This window comes from Calidris pugnax, unplaced genomic scaffold, assembly GCF_001431845.1.
Source record: "Calidris pugnax isolate Ruff unplaced genomic scaffold, ASM143184v1 scaffold31, whole genome shotgun sequence".
In the NCBI taxonomy this organism is placed as follows: Eukaryota; Metazoa; Chordata; class Aves; order Charadriiformes; family Scolopacidae; genus Calidris; species Calidris pugnax.
In genome coordinates, this window is record NW_015090786.1 from 8675665 (window position 1) to 8693806 (window position 18142).

The 18142-nt window shown below is 41.0% G+C and overlaps 2 protein-coding genes across 6 annotated transcripts in view; one reads left to right on the plus strand and one right to left on the minus strand.

The window, feature by feature from the left end:
* FLRT3 (fibronectin leucine rich transmembrane protein 3) overlaps window positions 1-176 on the minus strand; it is a 13597-nt gene extending 13421 nt beyond the window's left edge. Inside the window, exon 1 of the mRNA XM_014966419.1 lies at window positions 43-176. The gene's annotated coding sequence lies outside the window, so the exon portion shown is untranslated. The remainder of the gene's footprint in view (window positions 1-42) is intronic.
* MACROD2 (MACRO domain containing 2) overlaps window positions 1-18142 on the plus strand; it is an 897605-nt gene that overhangs the window by 117569 nt on the left and 761894 nt on the right. The gene's annotated exons all lie outside the window — the stretch shown is intronic.

Here is an 18142-nt window from a genome sequence, read left to right on the forward strand (position 1 = left end):
CCCCCCCGAGCCGCGCAACTCCTGCGGAGAAACCGCGCTTACCTGCGGGGGGACACGGAAGAGGGGGCGATCCCGGCTATTTTACAGCGCGGCCACCGTCGGTAATTCCACTCCGTGGCTGGGGCGGGTGAAGGTGGTGGGGGGTGTGTGTGTGTGTGTGTGTGTGTGTGTGTGTGTGCCCGCCGTGCGGTGCGGTGCGGTGCGGGGAGCGCTGCGCTGGCGCGGAGCTCGGCGCGCGCCCTCAAGTCGCGGCGGCAGCGGCGAGCCCGCGGGGGCGGGGCCCGACGTCAGCGGGAGAGGGGCGGGAAAAGGGGCGGGGCGCGGACGGGGGGGCGCGCGGCGGCGCCGCCAGGGGGCGCAACAGGCGGCGCCATGGCCCGGCCGGGGCGGGGGAGGGGCGGCGGCGCCTCAGCCCTGTGGGGAGCCCCGGGGGTGAGGGGGGGTGTGTGTGTGTGCCTTCTTCGGCTGTTTCTTACTCCTTTTCTACGCTACACCGGGGAAGTTAACCCCGGCCACCGGTCTCGGCCCCAAATTTGAGGCCATCTGGGAGCGGCACAAGTGTTTTTAAAAGGAAAAAACTCATAGGTGGGCGTCTCTTCCCTCAGCCACCACAAGTGAGCGAGCGTCGTCCCCCAAAAGCAAGGCCTGAGGCGTCATGGGCGAGGGCGGCCACTTTGGGAGGTTTAGAGGTTTTTTCGAGGTGTTGGCACTTAATGTCATCTAAAATCAGCTGGCGGATAGGGGCTGCCCAGATTTCCTGCTCCGCTTGGGATGGTGCTCTCGTGGAGACACCTTATGGTGTGAGACCCAAGATGGAGGAAGAGCGAGGCCTGCCCGTTCAGGGGTTTTTCTTTGGAAAACAAACTTTCTACTCTTTTAACAAAACCAAACGTTTACAGTAGGTAGAGAACAAGCTAGAAAATATATTCCCTAGGTGCTTTTTTTACAAAACCTACTGTCCCTTTACTTGTAGCTTGCTAGCTTACACTAGGACTTGGCATTGGATTTGCATTGGATTTGGCGGATGCAGTTGATGTGTCTGCTGTTGTTTTTTTCCAAATTTTCCATCAAAATGGGGGTTTCTTTCAAGGCTGACAGCCACTGCCCTCACAAGTGTCCTGTTCTTGTTAGCAGTGCGCAGGTGATCCTGGTTTCCACAAGGAGCTGATGTCCAGGGCAAGGTAGGCTCCCCAAAACCATCTCTGCTGGCCCCTCTTGTCCTGCAGTAGCACTTTTTGCTGGCATCAAAGACAGCAAGGCCAAGCTTCGTTAAGTCTAAAGAGAGCTTGATTTCTTTAAGGCTTACAGAAACCACCAAAAAGTTGCCTTTTCTGCATAAAGTTTGAATACTTAAATTCCTTTTTGTTTACCTTTTGGCGAAAACAAATAGACAAACTAGGAAGTGTCAAACCTCGTTCTTTCTTGGGAGGAATTTGAATAGATTTGTGAGTGCTGCTTGATGTATTTGGTATTTAGATGTTTGAAATGTTATATACATGCTATATTTATTCAACTAATTAAAAAGAATCCTAGATTGATTTTCTTTGACAATGAGGGAGAAGGATTTTTTTCCTCTATCACTTCAAATCTAATCTTTCTCCAAGGAGAGTAAAAATTATCGAATAAATTGACTTCAAATTAAGGTACAATTGTCTGTACAGATAGTCCTGGTAGAGTGAGCTGTGCCCTAATCAGCTCAGTATATACAACGGTATTGCACATACATCTAAATATATATATAACAGGTTACATGCATGGCTATATGGATGCATATGTATATGCACTGTACAAATACAGGTGTGCTTGGTATTACAGCCTGTCTGTGTCTTGTCGTGTGGGACAGAAGAGTGGGCTATGGCAATGCTGAAGGCCTTTTGAGATGCAGCGAATATCCTGTAGATTTTTCTTTTTAAACTGAGATTCTGTTAAGATTGTAGTAGCATTTTTCAAAAACATCATATATTTGGTATTTCTCTTGCCTGACTTAGTTATATGAGTTAACAGATTCCAGCTTTTTGTTGCTGTGCCATGTTGCTAAGACTTAACATACATCTGTGGGATATTCATAAAAGATGTATATGATACGCATTCAGCTATCTTTCAGTTGTATTCCAAGGCTGGCCCAGTACTTGTGGCACCAGTTAGAAATTACAGTAAATATTCCTGGAGAATTCCAATAGGCGTGTGAGAAATAATTAGATTTTATCAGGTCACAGTTAGTCTGGAGTACTGAAAGGTCTTTAATGTGCTGTTGCAAGCAGATTTTTGACTGCATTTTTTTATGTAAACTCCCTAAATATACTTTTTAAGAACATGGGTAGCCTTTAAAATACTCTTCACAGGAAACTTGTATGTTGAGAACTTGACCATGTTCGCTGTCTCCTTAAAACATAACAATTCAAGGCCTTTTGAATTCTAGGAGAACAGAAGAATTTTGTTAATACCGATGGAGTATACTCATATATGGGGAATAAAAATATGCATATGTAACACAGATGTATCAAGCCTCAAGAATATAATGAGATATTTTAATTGAATTTTTAACTTTAAATAGTCTTTTACCTGTATTTTGTTTGTAAAAGTAATTAACGCTCGTGACATGGAGATTAAAGTTCTTGTCAGACCCATAGGGAAATTACCTTTCGAAGACATGGCAATCTTGTTAACATTTAATGGGCTGAGAGAGTTTAAAAGATGGTAGATGGCAAATTCAGAGTACTTACACTACATAATGTGTTTCAAAGAGTTTTAGTGCAAGCTTAGAAACCATACTTGCAAGGTACTATTAGGTCAACGTGATAATGATGCTTGGTTGTTTTTTTTTTTTCCTGAGCACTCTGATGGTATGCTAAGAATCCCAGTTCTGGAAACTCCCTCAGCCAAAAGTTGACTTGAATGACTCTCACTATGACTTCAACAGGCTGTTTGGATCTACTTTGTCCTGCTGTAAATCAGGTTCCAGTCATAAACGTTTCTGGGCAGGACATTTATGAAATGTTAAGAAACCAAATGCATTGACCGGGAAGTGAAATTGAATCTGAGATCACTCATCCTCAGTGCAGAGGAGAGAGCCCTCTCTTCAGGCATCAAAACAGAACGATTACTTCTTCGAGCTTCCCAAGGACAGATTTCTTTTAGATAAAGCTGAGAGTAATAGCTTGATATTCAATGAAATACCCTGAAATGAGCGTTAGTGGTTTTTAGCTTTAGGCTTTTATTAGGTTATATTGATTTTTCAAAGCAGGCTGTCCCAAATCCAAGCTAGGCATTGGTTGATTTGTAGAGACATGTAAGAAAAAGAAACGCTGTAATATATGAACTTTTGTATGATACATGTCCTATAAAGTTTTCTGATATTGTCCTAAGTACAGTTTCTCAGCAAATGCGTATTGCAGTTTGTATTAGAGTTTAATCTTTAAATGATCTGAACCATTTCAACATTAGAATCCAATTTTGGCTACATTCCTTCAAAAATAAATGCCTGTCAAATTCAGCTTTCAGCATTGTTGTATGTACATAGAGTACCATGTCAAAGTTAGTGCAGCAGCTGTGTATCAAATGCAACAAAAATGAGAATGTAATCATGCGAGACAGTCCACAGTAGAGCAAAAAAGGTATGAAGAGTCTAAAACTACATAATTGTTTAAAATTAGGTGGTCTCAAGAGTGCTGCTTTTTTTCTCCTGACAGAGGAATGTTTAAGAGGTAATAGTTGTAATTGTGATTATTCTTTTGTTCTGTCTGTAAGGGCCAGGAGATTAGACCACTGCACCTGTGATTTCAGCCCTTCCTCTCCCTTCTCTCCATGCTCTCTCCCTGTTCTTCTCTCCAACTCTCCTAAACAGCCCCAGGGAAAAGACCTGTCAACTCAGAAACACCCCTGATGCAACCACATCTCTATTTTTCCTAAGGCAAATAAACAGTTTTGCTTATCAGATCATGTGCTATTGATAGCAAAATTAAGTAACTTAATGGGGTACTTGAAATTGCAAAGCGTATGAGTAAGGTATTTATCTTTTTTGATTTACAGAACATACAGAAATGGATAAAGAAAGCTGACTGGGTAAAGTAAAAAAAAAAAAGTTTGCTCCTAATGCTGATTTTGTATTTAGAGGGCAGTTTCCTCTGTTTGTTAGTTCTTAAGCCATGAAGCCACCATGGCAAAGTTTTTAGGAGAAACAGAGCTAACTCTTTCACAGCTGTGAGGAATATGGAGTTTTTGATGGCAAGCTTGACCAAGTAAGGATAGACTTTCCATATGCCGGATGTGGTTTTGAAAGTGTGTTAGAGGAAGGAAAAATAGCGTCACCTGAAGACAACTTTGAAAGCTTAGTGATTGTTAGCAACGTCTAGTATGTGTGAGGAAGAATCCGGTAGAGGACAAAACTGCTGTTCTTCCCTGAGGGTAGTTCTTGTATTTGCAGATGCAAGGTTTTATGGATGCAGTCTATACTGAGCCGACCAAAGCAGTAAATGCATTTTTACGCCTGCCTCTATAGAAGGACTGTCAGTAGTAGAGAAATACTAGAAAAAGGGAAAAAAATATTAAACCTTCTGCAATGGCAAAAAAAAAAAAATCATAATTCTAGTGCGGTTTTGGTCTCGGGCTCCTTTTCTTGGAGCTTTAATAGATGCTTATGCGAGAGCTGCCCAAAGGTAGCCTTCAAGAATAGGGAGAGAGGCGAGGCAGTAGTGATTTGTGGCTTGCTAAGAAGGCACTTGGGATGGGTGACTCCTTTCTGTCCATGCTCCTGTTCCTGTTTTGCCTGTTGGTGTTTGTGAACTCTTCACTGCTCCTACTATTGACTGTTTAGATACCAAGCAGGTATCCATTTGGTGAAAGGTCATGGTTCTTATTGGATTCTTTGCGTCTAGCAGGTGTATATCCATTTGAAGATTAAATCTGCTTTCTCTGTTTACTTGAGGAGTTTGGCAGTTTTCGGGAGACTTTTTGGATGAAAAATGCTCAAAGTTAAATAGCAGTTAGATCACAAGTTACCTTGAAGTGTTGGTTACCTAGATGTGAGGATTATTTGACCGAGTGTCACTTCACTTTGCAAAATTATGACCAGTTCTCACATTAAATATCTTGACTCAAAATGAGATTTTCTCAGACAAAGAAATATTTTCACAGAGGAGTTAATGTTCCCCTGGTGATGTTTTTTTATGGTGGAATTTCCCCTCTTCTGAGGTAGAAGTTTAAACAATGCCTGTAGCTAAAAGAACAGTTGTACTTCCATATGCGGTTTTCATAAATCTTAGTTCTTCATAGCTATGTGCTGGAAGCTTGAAATTCACATTCTTTCTCACAAGTTTACTTTCAGGCCACCAAAATGGTTCTTCTTCCGGTCCTTTCTCTTTGTTTTGTTTTACTTTCTGATAGCCTTAGAGTTTTTGCTGCCTCTCTCTTCCCTCTCATCATTGTCAGCCTCTCTCTGCTGGGCTTTCTGCATATGCCCTGCCTCTTACCCACCTCCTCTCCTCCTCCTCCAATGCCCAATAGCTGTTCTTCTGCACATGAAACCCACGCAGGAGACTTTACATTCCAGCCCTTTGTGCATTGATCATCTGCCACGGAGATGCTGCTTCTGCTGAGATCTCTCCTCTCCCTCATTGTCCTTCTCCTTTGGCCCTCTTTTACATGTTAAAGAGCTTCCTATTTTCTTTCCTTCTCCTGTTGGTTCCAAATTAGGTGAGCAGTTTCACATAGGTCTAATCTTGTGAAATCACAATGGCCAAGTTCCGTGCAGATCTATAATGTATTAGTTACTTGATTTGAATGTTGAGCATTCTTTGTAAACTTGAACCAATTGCGTGGATGTAGTGCTGGTGAAGGCTTTAGGTGGTGATCTGTTATCTCTAAAAAAATGTACACCCCCCACTTTGCATGCAAATCAAATCAAAGCATTCACATGTTATTTTGACCAAATGCACCACCCTAGTTGCTTGCCTTGTTTGTGTCTAGTCTGTGTTAACATCTAGTAATAAACTGGAGTCTGTGCATTTGCTGATTTGCTTGTGTAATACCTGGGTTTGAAATTATGAAAGGCTATGTGCCAGTGTTGAATACATGAATAACTCAAAAGGAAGGACTAAGTTTACATTGTCTGAACAGATTTGTTTAGTCGTAAGTAGGGGTGATTATTCTGTCTTTGTCTATTCAGCAAGAGAGGGCATTTCAGAAATGGCTTTGCACGACAGCAGTTAATGCTGTTGGCAGAAAGTTACGAGTTGATACGGTGATTAAAAATGAGTTAACAGGAATCTTGAAATTTCCCTGGCCATGAGGAGTGTAGTTACATTTGATGAGATTCTGACTCAGAGAAAGGATATATATGCAGAAACTTTATCTCAGTTGAGAAGACAAGCCGCTCTTGTACGAGAGTCAACTCTACCAGCACCATCTGTGTGAATCAGTGTGGAGCTGGCTTGGCTTCGGCATCTGCTGGCTGTAGAAAGCTCCTTGAAGCTAAACAGAAAAAAAAAAAAAGTAGTTCTAAGGCATATGTGTATTCTTTCACATTTGCTTTTCCTAGTTATACATTATTAATACTGATTTTACTTTTTACCACTGATATTTTGTCTAGAATTTACCTGGAATTTAAAGGAGATCTCAATTCTGAAGTGTTGGCTTGCTCAGTGGGGTCACACTGTTTCCTTCAAGTCTCAGAAGCACATTCACATTGGAGGGTTTCCCAGGTGTTCCTAGAGCCATCCCTTTTACAGTTTTCACCCGTGTTCCAGTTGCAACACCTGGAGAGAATGACTAGGAATGCTGGTGGGTGGAGAGAAGCTCTCCCCTGCCAGGTGTCTGCCTGGAGCTCGCTGTTAAGCATGGAAGTGAGGAGAAGGCCTGAGACCTGAGAACTACTTTGAACAGGTGATGGGCACATATTATTTAGTTGGTGTACCTTGCTGCTGCTGAGGATGAAGTTCCTTGAAGTGGTAAAAGAAAGAAGTTTCATGGGAAACAGGATCTGAAAGTTATTTGAAGCTTGGTATCTAGAGCAGTGTTTTACTCTTTTTTTCTTTTTCTTCCTTAATCCATCTTTAATCTCATTCCTCAAAGTTTTTGTTCTTTGGCCTTTTGTGAACGTGCGCTAATAGTTTCTGCCAATCCCAAAGCCTTGGGGGAAATGCTGGGAATCCTGAGGTGAAGCAACCTGTAGAAACCTATAGGAGACTTTCAGCTCTGTGGCTCAGAAAAATGAAGGCATTTTGGCAGAGTTTAGGATGGATGTGGCCATGCATAAGGCACAGCGTAAGAGAGATGTCTTGTCTGAGGAGGTGATGAATGCTTTCATCAAGGTCTTGTATTTTCTTTGAGTTCCTTGGTTTTCCTCTTACCTTAAAAGTGAGAAAACAAAACTCCTGCTTTTTACATCCATAGTTCAGCATGTTTTCACGCGTGTCTCCCCTAAGAGTGGCCTACACTGTAGGAGCTTTGTATCAAATTCATTGATGGAGAAAAAGATTTTCAAAGTTGCCTCAAAGTCGCTGTCCCACCTGCTCCTCTACCCTAAAACACACAGCTCTCCACTGAAAGCTTGCGGCACCAATGCCAGAGGCTTTATTTTCATTCCCTTTGGAGAGGAGTGGAAGGTCAAAGGCAGAACCTAGATCTGCCAACCCAGCAGGGAAGGAGAAAGGTCTGTAGTGCAGTCATTACAGTGTAAGTGATGCCATGGAATAGAGAGATCAGTGATATACGCTTTTGGGCGGTTTGGCTTTTCATTTCTTTGCTTGGTAGTCTAGACAGGTTATAAAACCAGAATATAAATCAATTTCTAATTTTCAGGTATTATGGCAAAACTTGTAGATGTAAAACTCAGTTTTGCGCGTTGCTATAAAAGCAAAAACTACTTGGTGGTGTGACAGGGCTGGTTGGAACTGTGATCTGAATCAAATATGGTGTGTTCGTGGTCCTCTTTAAAGCATTAATGTGTCTATTTGTAGTTAAGCAGGCTTTCCGATACAGTAACATGTGTGAGGAATATTTAATTTCCACTTATTGACAAAAAAAGCTAATCTTCACTTGAATGTGAGAAATAGACCAAGTCCCCTAATTAAAACTGGAGTAGTTCTTGACCTTAACAATGGTTCTTTAAAATCATGCATTTCTAGAACCACCAGAGGTGCCTGAACTAGCACTGTATTTATAGTTGTTGTTCACCTTATACATATCTCAGTATGTCTTTCGATAGATTAAAAAACATGCAAGATGCTTGTTAGCATAGCAGCATAGTTTTATACATAAAACTTCAAACCTCTTACAAATAAAATAACCATAGTGTCCCCTGAGATACAAAGTATGATTTTTGGAAGTAATGCTTGAAACATTTGTTTTTATAGTTTTAAAGCACTAAAACCAGAAGTTTGCCTTGCAAATGCCAGCAGATGCAACACCCAAACTCCAAGAGAAGCTCAGGAAGAGCTGTTAACAGCTGCACTGGGAAATTACCTTCATATTTAAATATGAACGCATCTAAAAATAACCCCAATGAGAAATGAAAACTCTATTTGTTGTTAGCTTGCCTAGCATTTGTCTTTATTTCCAGTTTATTTCTAGTTTATGTTATTTTACGTTATTGTTCGTGGGTATAACAAAGCCTATTTCATTTCTTCTTGATCATTTTTCCCAGGGGATGTGGAGAGGCTCTGATTGCAATTGTAAATTCTTTAGCGCACAAGTCATGATTGCTATGGATTGTTCAGCCACAATCATTTCAGGCCGGTGCCGGGTCAGCACTGTACTCTGTGCACACAGCGGAGCCTAAAAGTGTATAAGAGGAGGGATTCAGGTTATTGAGTTCAGTTCCCTGATACTCCAGGCAAGAGCATCTAGAAATGGGTTTGAACAATAGAGCTGGGCTGTTGGAATGGCTGGCTGCTACCACAGAGGGCAGCCCCGTCTCCGCTTTTGCATCAGCACTTGCATTTGGCCAATCCTTTAGTTAGCTCCGCTGCCAGAAAAGCACACTTCCCCCCCAAAATAAAATACGTTCCACCAGTGCTGCTTTTCCTTGCAGCTCATGGTGGAGCCAGACAAGCGCTGGTGCCTGCGCCACTGTAGAAAGGGAGCAGGACCATCCTCTTCCCCTGCAGCCTGGTGGTTAGGTCGGGTGTGCTGTGCTCTGGAGCTCAAGTGGGCTTTTGTGGTCAGCTCTAACAGTACTGCAGGTACGCTCTTCAGAAAGACAAAAAGTCAGGTTTCAAGCCTCGACGGGGCTCTGCTTAGTATCCACGGATTTAGTGGAGACTCTCTGTGCATGCGTTGTGCGTGGAATGGTTTCAAGTAGAATACATCAGCTGGAAGAGCAGATGATCCAGCTCTGAATGACAGCCAGTGACAGTGCACGTCACAGATCGCTGCTGGCTCAGTTTCACTTATTTGTTTATTTACTTCACCATTCTGTGCTGCCTGCAAAACAACTGCAAAGCCCTGCTGCCTGCTAGTTAGCTGTGGTCTCCCACCCACCATCACCATTCAAAACTGACTTCAACGCTGCATCTGTGAACTTCTGCCTTAGAGCTCTTGTATAAACTTGTTCTTAGTAAACATGAGAGTTTGGCATATGCAGCTATCAACTTTCTTATGGTTTATGTCGCCTGTCATATTACTACAAAAACAGTTTTCTTCTTTGCTTTTTAATTTCCAAAAGTAAAAAATTCTCGGTTCTTTCTGTAACCTGTAATGCTACATCTACTATATTTTTTAAAATGATACGTACCGTAACATGCTGGGGCTGTCACTGTGGAATTACTTTGTTGTTTTCCTGATGGTCCTAAGGATTTTAATATGTTGGCAAAATGCCTCATCAAAGGGATTGTGGTATTGGCATGGAAACTGGCACTTCCATCAAATTGTGTGGCAGCTGTTCATTTTGTCATGAGTAGCAGCCCTTTGCTCTCTTGCAATGTGGTGCTTACGTTACTTAAGATTTTGAGTAGAAACACTCTCTTGAAACTGTTGACGGAACGTGCAGCATTTATTCTGGTGGTCACCTGAGCAGTGGGGCTGCTGCTTGGTAGCTACCAGAGAATCATAGAATTGCCTGGGTTGGAAGGGACCTTTCGGATCATCTAGTCCAACTGTCAACCTAACACTGACAAAAACCATCACTAACCCGTATTGCTAAGCACCACGTCTACGCGTCTTTTAAATACCTCCAGGGATGGTGACTCAACCACTTGCCTGGCCAGCCTCTTCCAATGCTTAATAACCCTTTCAGTGAAGAATTTTTTCCTAATATCCAATCTAAACCTCCCCTGGCTCAGCTTGAGGCCATTTCCTCTTGTCCTGTCGCCTGTTACTTGGGGGAAGAGACTGACCCCCACCTCTCTACACCCTCCTTTCAGGTAGTTGTAGAGAGCGATAAGGTCTCCCCTCAGCCTCCTTTTCTCCAGGCTGAACACCCCCAGCTCCCTCAGCCACTCCTCATAAGACAATAAAGTTCATTAATCCTATGTAGCGCACTATGAAATCCAGCCACCTTCTCGTCCAAGGGTGTTTTGGGTTTCTCTTGGAGACAAAGGGAAGTTATTAACTTTGACCATTAGTGACTGGTGGAAAAAACTGACTGTAAGCAGTGTAATCCCAGGAATGCCATGGAGAGAGGCAGGGCGTTGGCAGTTTGTCCTTTGCTGTGAGATCCCACACTCTAGAAGACTGTATGCCAGAGAAGCATATTCATATATGCTGGGCCAGAGAGTCAGGAGGATATGGGATGGTTTTATGTTCTCATTTCAGCTAGCAAACATGTTGCTCTGTTGTGTTTGCGGCAAAAAGCAGAGGTAGATGAGAATGAAGGCAGCCAAACCTTAAGTCATTTACAAGAATAATGATGAGGCATCGCTGTAACAGGCACTGACCTGTTGCTGGCCTGTGAAGGATTCCACCTTTCCTCTTTGAAGCTACACGAGTTTAATAGTTTTTACCTGAAAACTTTCTAATTCTGTTGGATATCCTTATAATCCCGTAGATAGATTTACATATTTTTTTTTTTTATTTCATCTGGTGGCAGGAATATGTTACCTGGATTATAGGCATCTTTTTGAAATTGCAAATTAAGGTTCCTTTAAAGTTTTTTGGGGTTTGCAGGCTGAGCTAAGCCTTTTTGAGATTGTTTCAACAGTGGGTGTTGTAAATGCAGGCATTAGTGTGGCGTTTAGAAAACAGACGCTATTTGATATCTTCAAATCATCTGACTTTTTCTGGGTTAAGAGGGAGAACAGTGCAGACAAAGAGGACTTTTAAGACCTGTGCTGTCAATTCGTGTGTCCTGTTGCCTACCAGCTCCTTTACCTCTTTCTGGGTGGCTTAGTCATCCACATAGTTAGTGGTGTGTCTCCTTTAATGTCGGTACTTGAGGCCTGTGTTTTGAGTCTGTTATTTCAAATGGAGTTAATAGAACACGCCTTTTTAAATTTTAAAACAATTACTTTATAATAGTATATTGCACGGATCTGCAGCGCTGAAAACAAATTGGTGAGGAGTAGAGGAGTGAATAATCTGCTAGAATAAGGAAAAAAAAATTAGAAGAATAAAGGAAATGTTTTATGGCTTTTAGAACTTTTTTTGTTAATCTGGTGTGACTGCTTTCCTCCCTGTCTGTGCTCTGCACACATGTGCACATTCATATTTTCCTTACATTCCAAATGTTTCTGATCAGAGCAGCTAGTTTCAGGCAAAAATGTTGTTAGGAAAATACCAACCCTGGAAACGGCAGCTATTGAAAGATTAGAAGTGACTGAAAACAAAATCTTGTAAAAGAATTTCTAATGTAATTGTAACATAATTTGCTGCTGCTCTTGCTCCGCTATGGCATGATTAAGTACTGAATTTGAATCAGCTTTTAAAAGAAAATGCTTAGTTTCATTCCACAGCACAATTGGCAACTAAATAAAAGTTCAGACTGTATTTTTTTTTCCAGCCCTCTTTTCACAGAGAAAGAAAAATGTACATAGAGTCTTTTGTATTTTGCAGAGAGGAAGTGTAGCACAATAGACCGTTGGAGGAAAGCAATTCCGATAATCAGTTTTCTGTACTACTTATTTCAACTGGTCAGGACTGGGTTTTAATTAAATTTTAGGGATAAAGGACAATAGTGTGTGCTAAGGATGGCGAGTCAGCTTAAACTTAGAATTTCCTGGCTTTTATCCATTTCTGTGCCAACTCAGTAGTACTTAAATGTATGACTTCAGATGGGATTCGGTTGTATAGAAAGTAATAACTGTTGAGGGTTTAGGAGTTTTTCAAAGAGTCTCTTTTGACTTCCAGAGTAGGTATTTGTTCATGGGTGGGTAATAGGAGTGTGGAACCTGGTAATGCCCCCCTTCTGTGCCAAGCTTCAGCACAGTAAGTTGGCAAGCTTGTTATTATTTCTTAAATAAACTTAAAATATAGAGATTTCAAAAGGATAGTTTATAAAGAGCCAGTGCTTTTTGACTCTTGAATATTTTGTGTCAGGTTCACAGAGGATGAAAGTAACCTGGTGTGCCATTATGACATTTAGCATGACCTTCTGTATAACGGGGCCCAAATAACCTCTCAGCATTATCTTTTTGCATCAGAGCTGTGACAGGCACAACTTCAAAAAGCATCTGATCTTCCAAGGTGAAATGAAGAGTCTACTGCCCATCTTAAATATTAACTGTTGCATGATTGCCCTCCAAGCTGCCCTCTCTATTAAAATCTGTTCTCTCCAGTTCGTGATTTGTCTGGCTTCAGTGGCTTTGGACATCCTCTGTAAGAGGAGTAATCTGCTTGATAAGAGTTCTCATACATTCTGGGGTTTAATGGCTGAAAGTAAATCACTCTTAACCTACTGTTAGATATACGTATTGATTACATCCCTCTGCTTGCCCCCATGGAAGCAAATTTTCTAGGTTTGTGTTCCTCTTTGAAAGAGCTTTTCTAGTGCTTTTCTAGAGCCGTTAACATTTTTTTCCCCAGGGTGGATACAGCTGCAGCAGTGATAGCTTCAGAAAGCGCTCTACCAACAGACCATTTGAATTCTTTACTGATAGCAACCTCCATTTGCATAATTTTGGCCATACTTTCTTGTCAGACTGGCAGTCTACAGACCTTTGTTAGCCAATTTTGTAGAATTCTGTTTCTCAGACACAGCTAGAGTATTAAAAAATGAAAAGCAAAATGGGCTGTCTTACAGGCAGTGTGGAATTTTGCTTTTGTGTTCTTTAATAATTGCAAGAATATCTTAGTATCTTGAACTGGTGCTCCTGCATGTTTATTCATGAACAAGCACCGCTGTTTCAGCATTTGCTTCATGATGTTCATTGGATAATTGAATAAAATATACTACTTTTTGAGAACGCCGAAACACTTTATTGATATATATTTAATTTACCCACTGTGAAAGAGGACTCTGCTTCACAAACTTTCCCTTTATTACTTTTGTGGGTAACACGCTCAGCTAAACTGGTGTGTTATGGCCGTGCTGTACATGTGCATTATGTACACGTGCAGGCGTTTTTCAGCAATGATGTGAGAAATTGTAAACAAACAACAACATAAATCAACACACAAATTAGATCTTTTGTATCTATCTGCTTTTTAAACGGTATTATAGGTTTCCTTTATGGTCCTACATCGTATGGATTGGGATACCTAAAACTTGAAAAGCTTTTAGCCTTAAAAGATATGTTTGTAAATTAGTGAATTGAATTAATTTCCTTGACTAAATTATAAGCCACTTGAAAATGGAGGCGCCTTTGAATTTTGCTGACACATCCTTAAAATGAACATTGCTAGCTTCGCAGTACACAATTGTATAAACAATGTTAATAAGCCTAATTATTAAGGCTGTAAATATTTGGATTGGTATTTGTCATAGCATTTTGTTAGGGCAAGTTCCTATACTGCATTTATTCTAAGTCTAAGGCGTATGCTGCTTTTACACAGATGTTCAAAATCAGTATGTTCAGACTGCTTATTCCCACTCGCTTTCATGAATCATTTGAAAAAGGAAGGTGGAAAACACTGACAATTTTATCAAACGCAATCGCGGAAACACGTTAATAAATACTTTCTGCACGCACACAAAAGCTTGAATTAACAATAAACCCGATGTGAGAATGTGAAAGTGATACCTGCTACCCATTTCTTCCTGTGTTTGTGCTGTAAATGGAGCAGGGAAGGCTATTGAGTAATTTTGCTTAATGATGGGTTATATATTGCTTTTATGGAGACCAATTTTCTACTTTAGACAACAAAAGCTCTAGGATTTATTTTTTTTTATCCTAATAGCTGAAAAATTATTTCGGCTGGTCTTGCTTATCATATAACAATAAAGCTTTAGGGCAATTGACCTGCTGACCTTAATTCCCAGGAAACTGTCACATTTCTTCTTTATTCCTTTGTTCAGCCTAACAATGGGACCCAAAATACTACCGAGCTTGAAAGTTTCTCAGCGTTGTAAGGTCAAGCTTTGGTCGCCATAGTTACAGTTCAGCTCCGGGGGTCAGAGGGCAAATAGATTAATGATGTCAGACACATCTTTAAATGGTTCTTACACCGCTTCGCCATGCGGTAAGCAGCTGAGCATATTTGATATGACAAAGGCCTTCTTAAGTCTTGCTAATAGGAGGATCTTTGGAGACATCTGATGGAAAGGTCCTTTCCGCTGGGCGCCGGCGTTCAATATCCAGCGGCGGTGGGCATCGGCGGCGGGCTGTTTCGGTTCACACTGTCGGAAGAATATTGCAAAGAGTGGATAAATAGCCACTGCTCCCCTGCGCTTTTCTTTCTGGACATCTGATTCCTTTGTCCAGGATTCAGTCCGGTGGTTAAAAGCCCCAGAGAGGATGTACAATAGGAAGCTGGAAGAATATATTAGCATTCTTGATGAAAGACACGCTCTCTCCTTCGCAGCGGTGAGGTGACGCTCAAGCCAAGAGTAATGTGGTTTATGTGTCTGCTTTCTGTTAGTTACTAATAAAAGTCTTTCTTCATACATGGAATAGTTGCACATATATTAAAAACACATCTAGGTCTTCCTCTAGATAATAAGACTTTTTAAATTAAAAAAGGAAATATGGCTCGCTTGATGAATTATATGGGTTCCTAGTGGAATGGGCCTTGGTGGTTTGGTGTAACGTAGCACATTTGTATCAGAATTCAACAAGACTGAGCAGCTATATGATCATTTTAATTTACAAGCAAGAAGCTTTTTCCTGCATAAGATCTTATTACTCGCACACCTGCACTATTGCGCTTTTTTCAGAGCGTGATGCCTGTTACGCACGAATGAGAAGCTGTGGCTGACCTTACATCATTGCTATGTTAGTTGTAAAAAAACCCCACAAACCAACCCTCACCCCTGCCAAAACCAAGCTAAGTACTTTCTTGTGCACAGTATCTGAGTATCTTCAGCAAACCCCTGATTTTGAAACACTGTCTCTGTTTCTTGAAATGGAAATCCGACTTACGGCGTGCATAAGTCACCAAAATGAATACAAGGAGTAAAAAAGGTTTGTTGTGAAGTATGTAAGCAAAATCAGTATTTTTTCATTACATATATACACACTACCCTTCATCAAAATGTGTTATCAATTCATCATCAGGATAGTTGACAGCAGGAAAGCAGGAAGCGTTGATCTAAACCTAATTGAGTTGAAGAGGGGGGTGAAAGCCTCTCCCTGAGTGAGTGTGCTGATGCTGGTGGACGGAAGAGCAGCGTCAGGTCTGGCAGGGCCTGGTTTACCTGGGGCTTTTTCACAGCCTTTACTTGACATTGGCAGAACCATGTAGTATTTATTTCCTTTTCAACCCACTGGAATCAATTGTAGCAGAAGATTTTGGAAATCTGATGAGCAGCAAAATAAATGCTGATCTGTCAGGGCTTATTCTATTGTGCTATATTTGTGGAATAACAAACAAATATTTACGTGCTTCAAAGTAAGAGTCATTAATACATTACTTCTACCTCTGAAAGGTGAGTTGTTAGCTTTTTGGGTAGTTTTCCTAAAACTTTTTTGTCTTAATATTTGGTATTTAACAGGTTCTTTTCATTTCAATCTGAAGATTCATGAATGCAAAGTTGTCTTTATTCTAATACTAATGATGAATAGACCACTCTAATCAGGTTTAAATTGTTGCTGTTGTTGTTGCTGTAAGGGGAAAGAAGGGACTTCTTATTTTCCAGTATTACTTTTCCAGCCCCGTAGGATATAATCTTTGTTTATAGCCTCTTTCTTTATAGCTCTCTCGTTGACTTGGCCCAGTGTTACGTTTCCTTTTCTTCTGCAGAACACTAATGGGGCACTGGGGAGGTGAGGGTTGTCCCCCGTTTCTTGTGTCCACGGTGCCCTTCTCCCCCAGCCCAAATTGTTTCGCTGACACTCTCACATCCTCCCCTGTGGACGCGTTCTGGGTGAGCACCTGCTTCTTCAGCCCGCTCAGAAAGTAAGTTTCAGTTCCTTCAACTCTTCTGTTATAGAAACTCTTGCAGTCTTACTGGTGTTTTGGAGGCTTTCGTATGTCAGCTGAGTTTAAGAAGTTAACTGATATTTTTAAAGAGCATTTCTCTTAAAGAGTAATTTGGTTTGTCTTGGCTTGGGGAAGGAAAACTCATGTATGTATGCCTGGATGTACTCAATACTGACTTAGCCCGTGACATACAACCAAAGTGGGAGAGGGTTTCTAAATGCAGTAGACTTGGGACAGCGCTGATAAGACAGAAGAACCATTTGCATTGATAGAGCACTATGTACCAAACGAGTACGGCACGACCGGTGCCATCCTGGGACAGGGAGAAACGTTGTCAGTGTTGACCTCTTCATGCAAAGATATTCTCTTGCCAGAGGAGGAAAAAGCAGCTGTTGCAAACTCTCCCACTTGTTTCTCTACAGCTCTGTGCAGCTTTCGATGCTTTATCGACAGAACAGCTCAACTAAGGTATTTCTTGATGCGGCAAGTGCCGAGCTCACGGCACTTCTGTCCTCTGGGAGTTGTCAAATACTGTTGCTGGAGTTTGATTTGGCTGTAATCATTTGATGATCAGTAACGACACTATTTTTTATGGCCGTTATTTTGAATCAATTCTATGTGATTGACAGAACCACATAATGAAGAAAGAAAAAAAGCACAACCCTAAACTTTAAACACTGGCCAGCTACCATAATGTGCTCCTGATGTGAGAGAATGTCAGCATTACATCTTTTTTGTGTATGGATTGATTTTGATATTGAAAATATAACCTAAGACCCCTTGATTTCCAGAGCCTTACCGTGTGTGTGCTTCTATTAGTATCAGTAGAAACTATGTCTAAAATAATATTATGATTGTATAACACTGGAAAAGAAAAAGGTAAGTTTCCATATCCCAGGGATGAAGTGTATTAAAGGGGTTTGCATTGTCTTAATTGATGAAGAATGACTCTCTGCTGGAGGCAGACTACTGGGATGTAATAAACGAATTGTAAACCTGTTAAAACAAATTCTGTAAGAGGAAAAAATATATTAGGGATCTCTGGCTACAAATTTGTATGCCATATCCTTCCAAGATAACCACTAAAATCAAGGAAATTTGCTAACTTAATAGTGATTCTGTTTGCTAGATTTTAATTCACATGTTTTTACACATGTTGTAGCCACATGTTCTGATGGATTTTTTTTGGTCTTCATTAAACACCCATATCCTTCACTGGCTTGAAATCATCCCTGGAAATGACTGACAGCAGAGTGTGCTTTCCCTCATAGTCTGTGAACAAAATCATACTCCTTTTTTTTGCATCTACTTTTATTATAGCTCCACGAAGCCCCTGTTTCTCTCGTGCTCTCTACCGGTGCCCCACCAGTAGTCCCTACATCTGAGTTTTCATTTATAGTGAAACTCAAGGCATGGTTACTTCCCCTATCTGAAAATAATTCTTCTTCCTTATGGTCTCTAGGACAGGCTGTGCTAGTCACTTCAAAGGTCTGGTTTCTTTCAGGGAAGTGGTTGATAGGGATGGAAATTTCCAGAATCCTTTCCTGATGTTAAAAGAGGAGTTCTGATTTATGAGAGATACAATTCTTCTAGTTTTAAGTTTTATAATTCGTGACGTTGTTTTTGTCCAGGGTCTTATTAGATTAGGTATCCATTTTCTTAATAAAAAACTTGGATAAGAGGAAGCTCAACA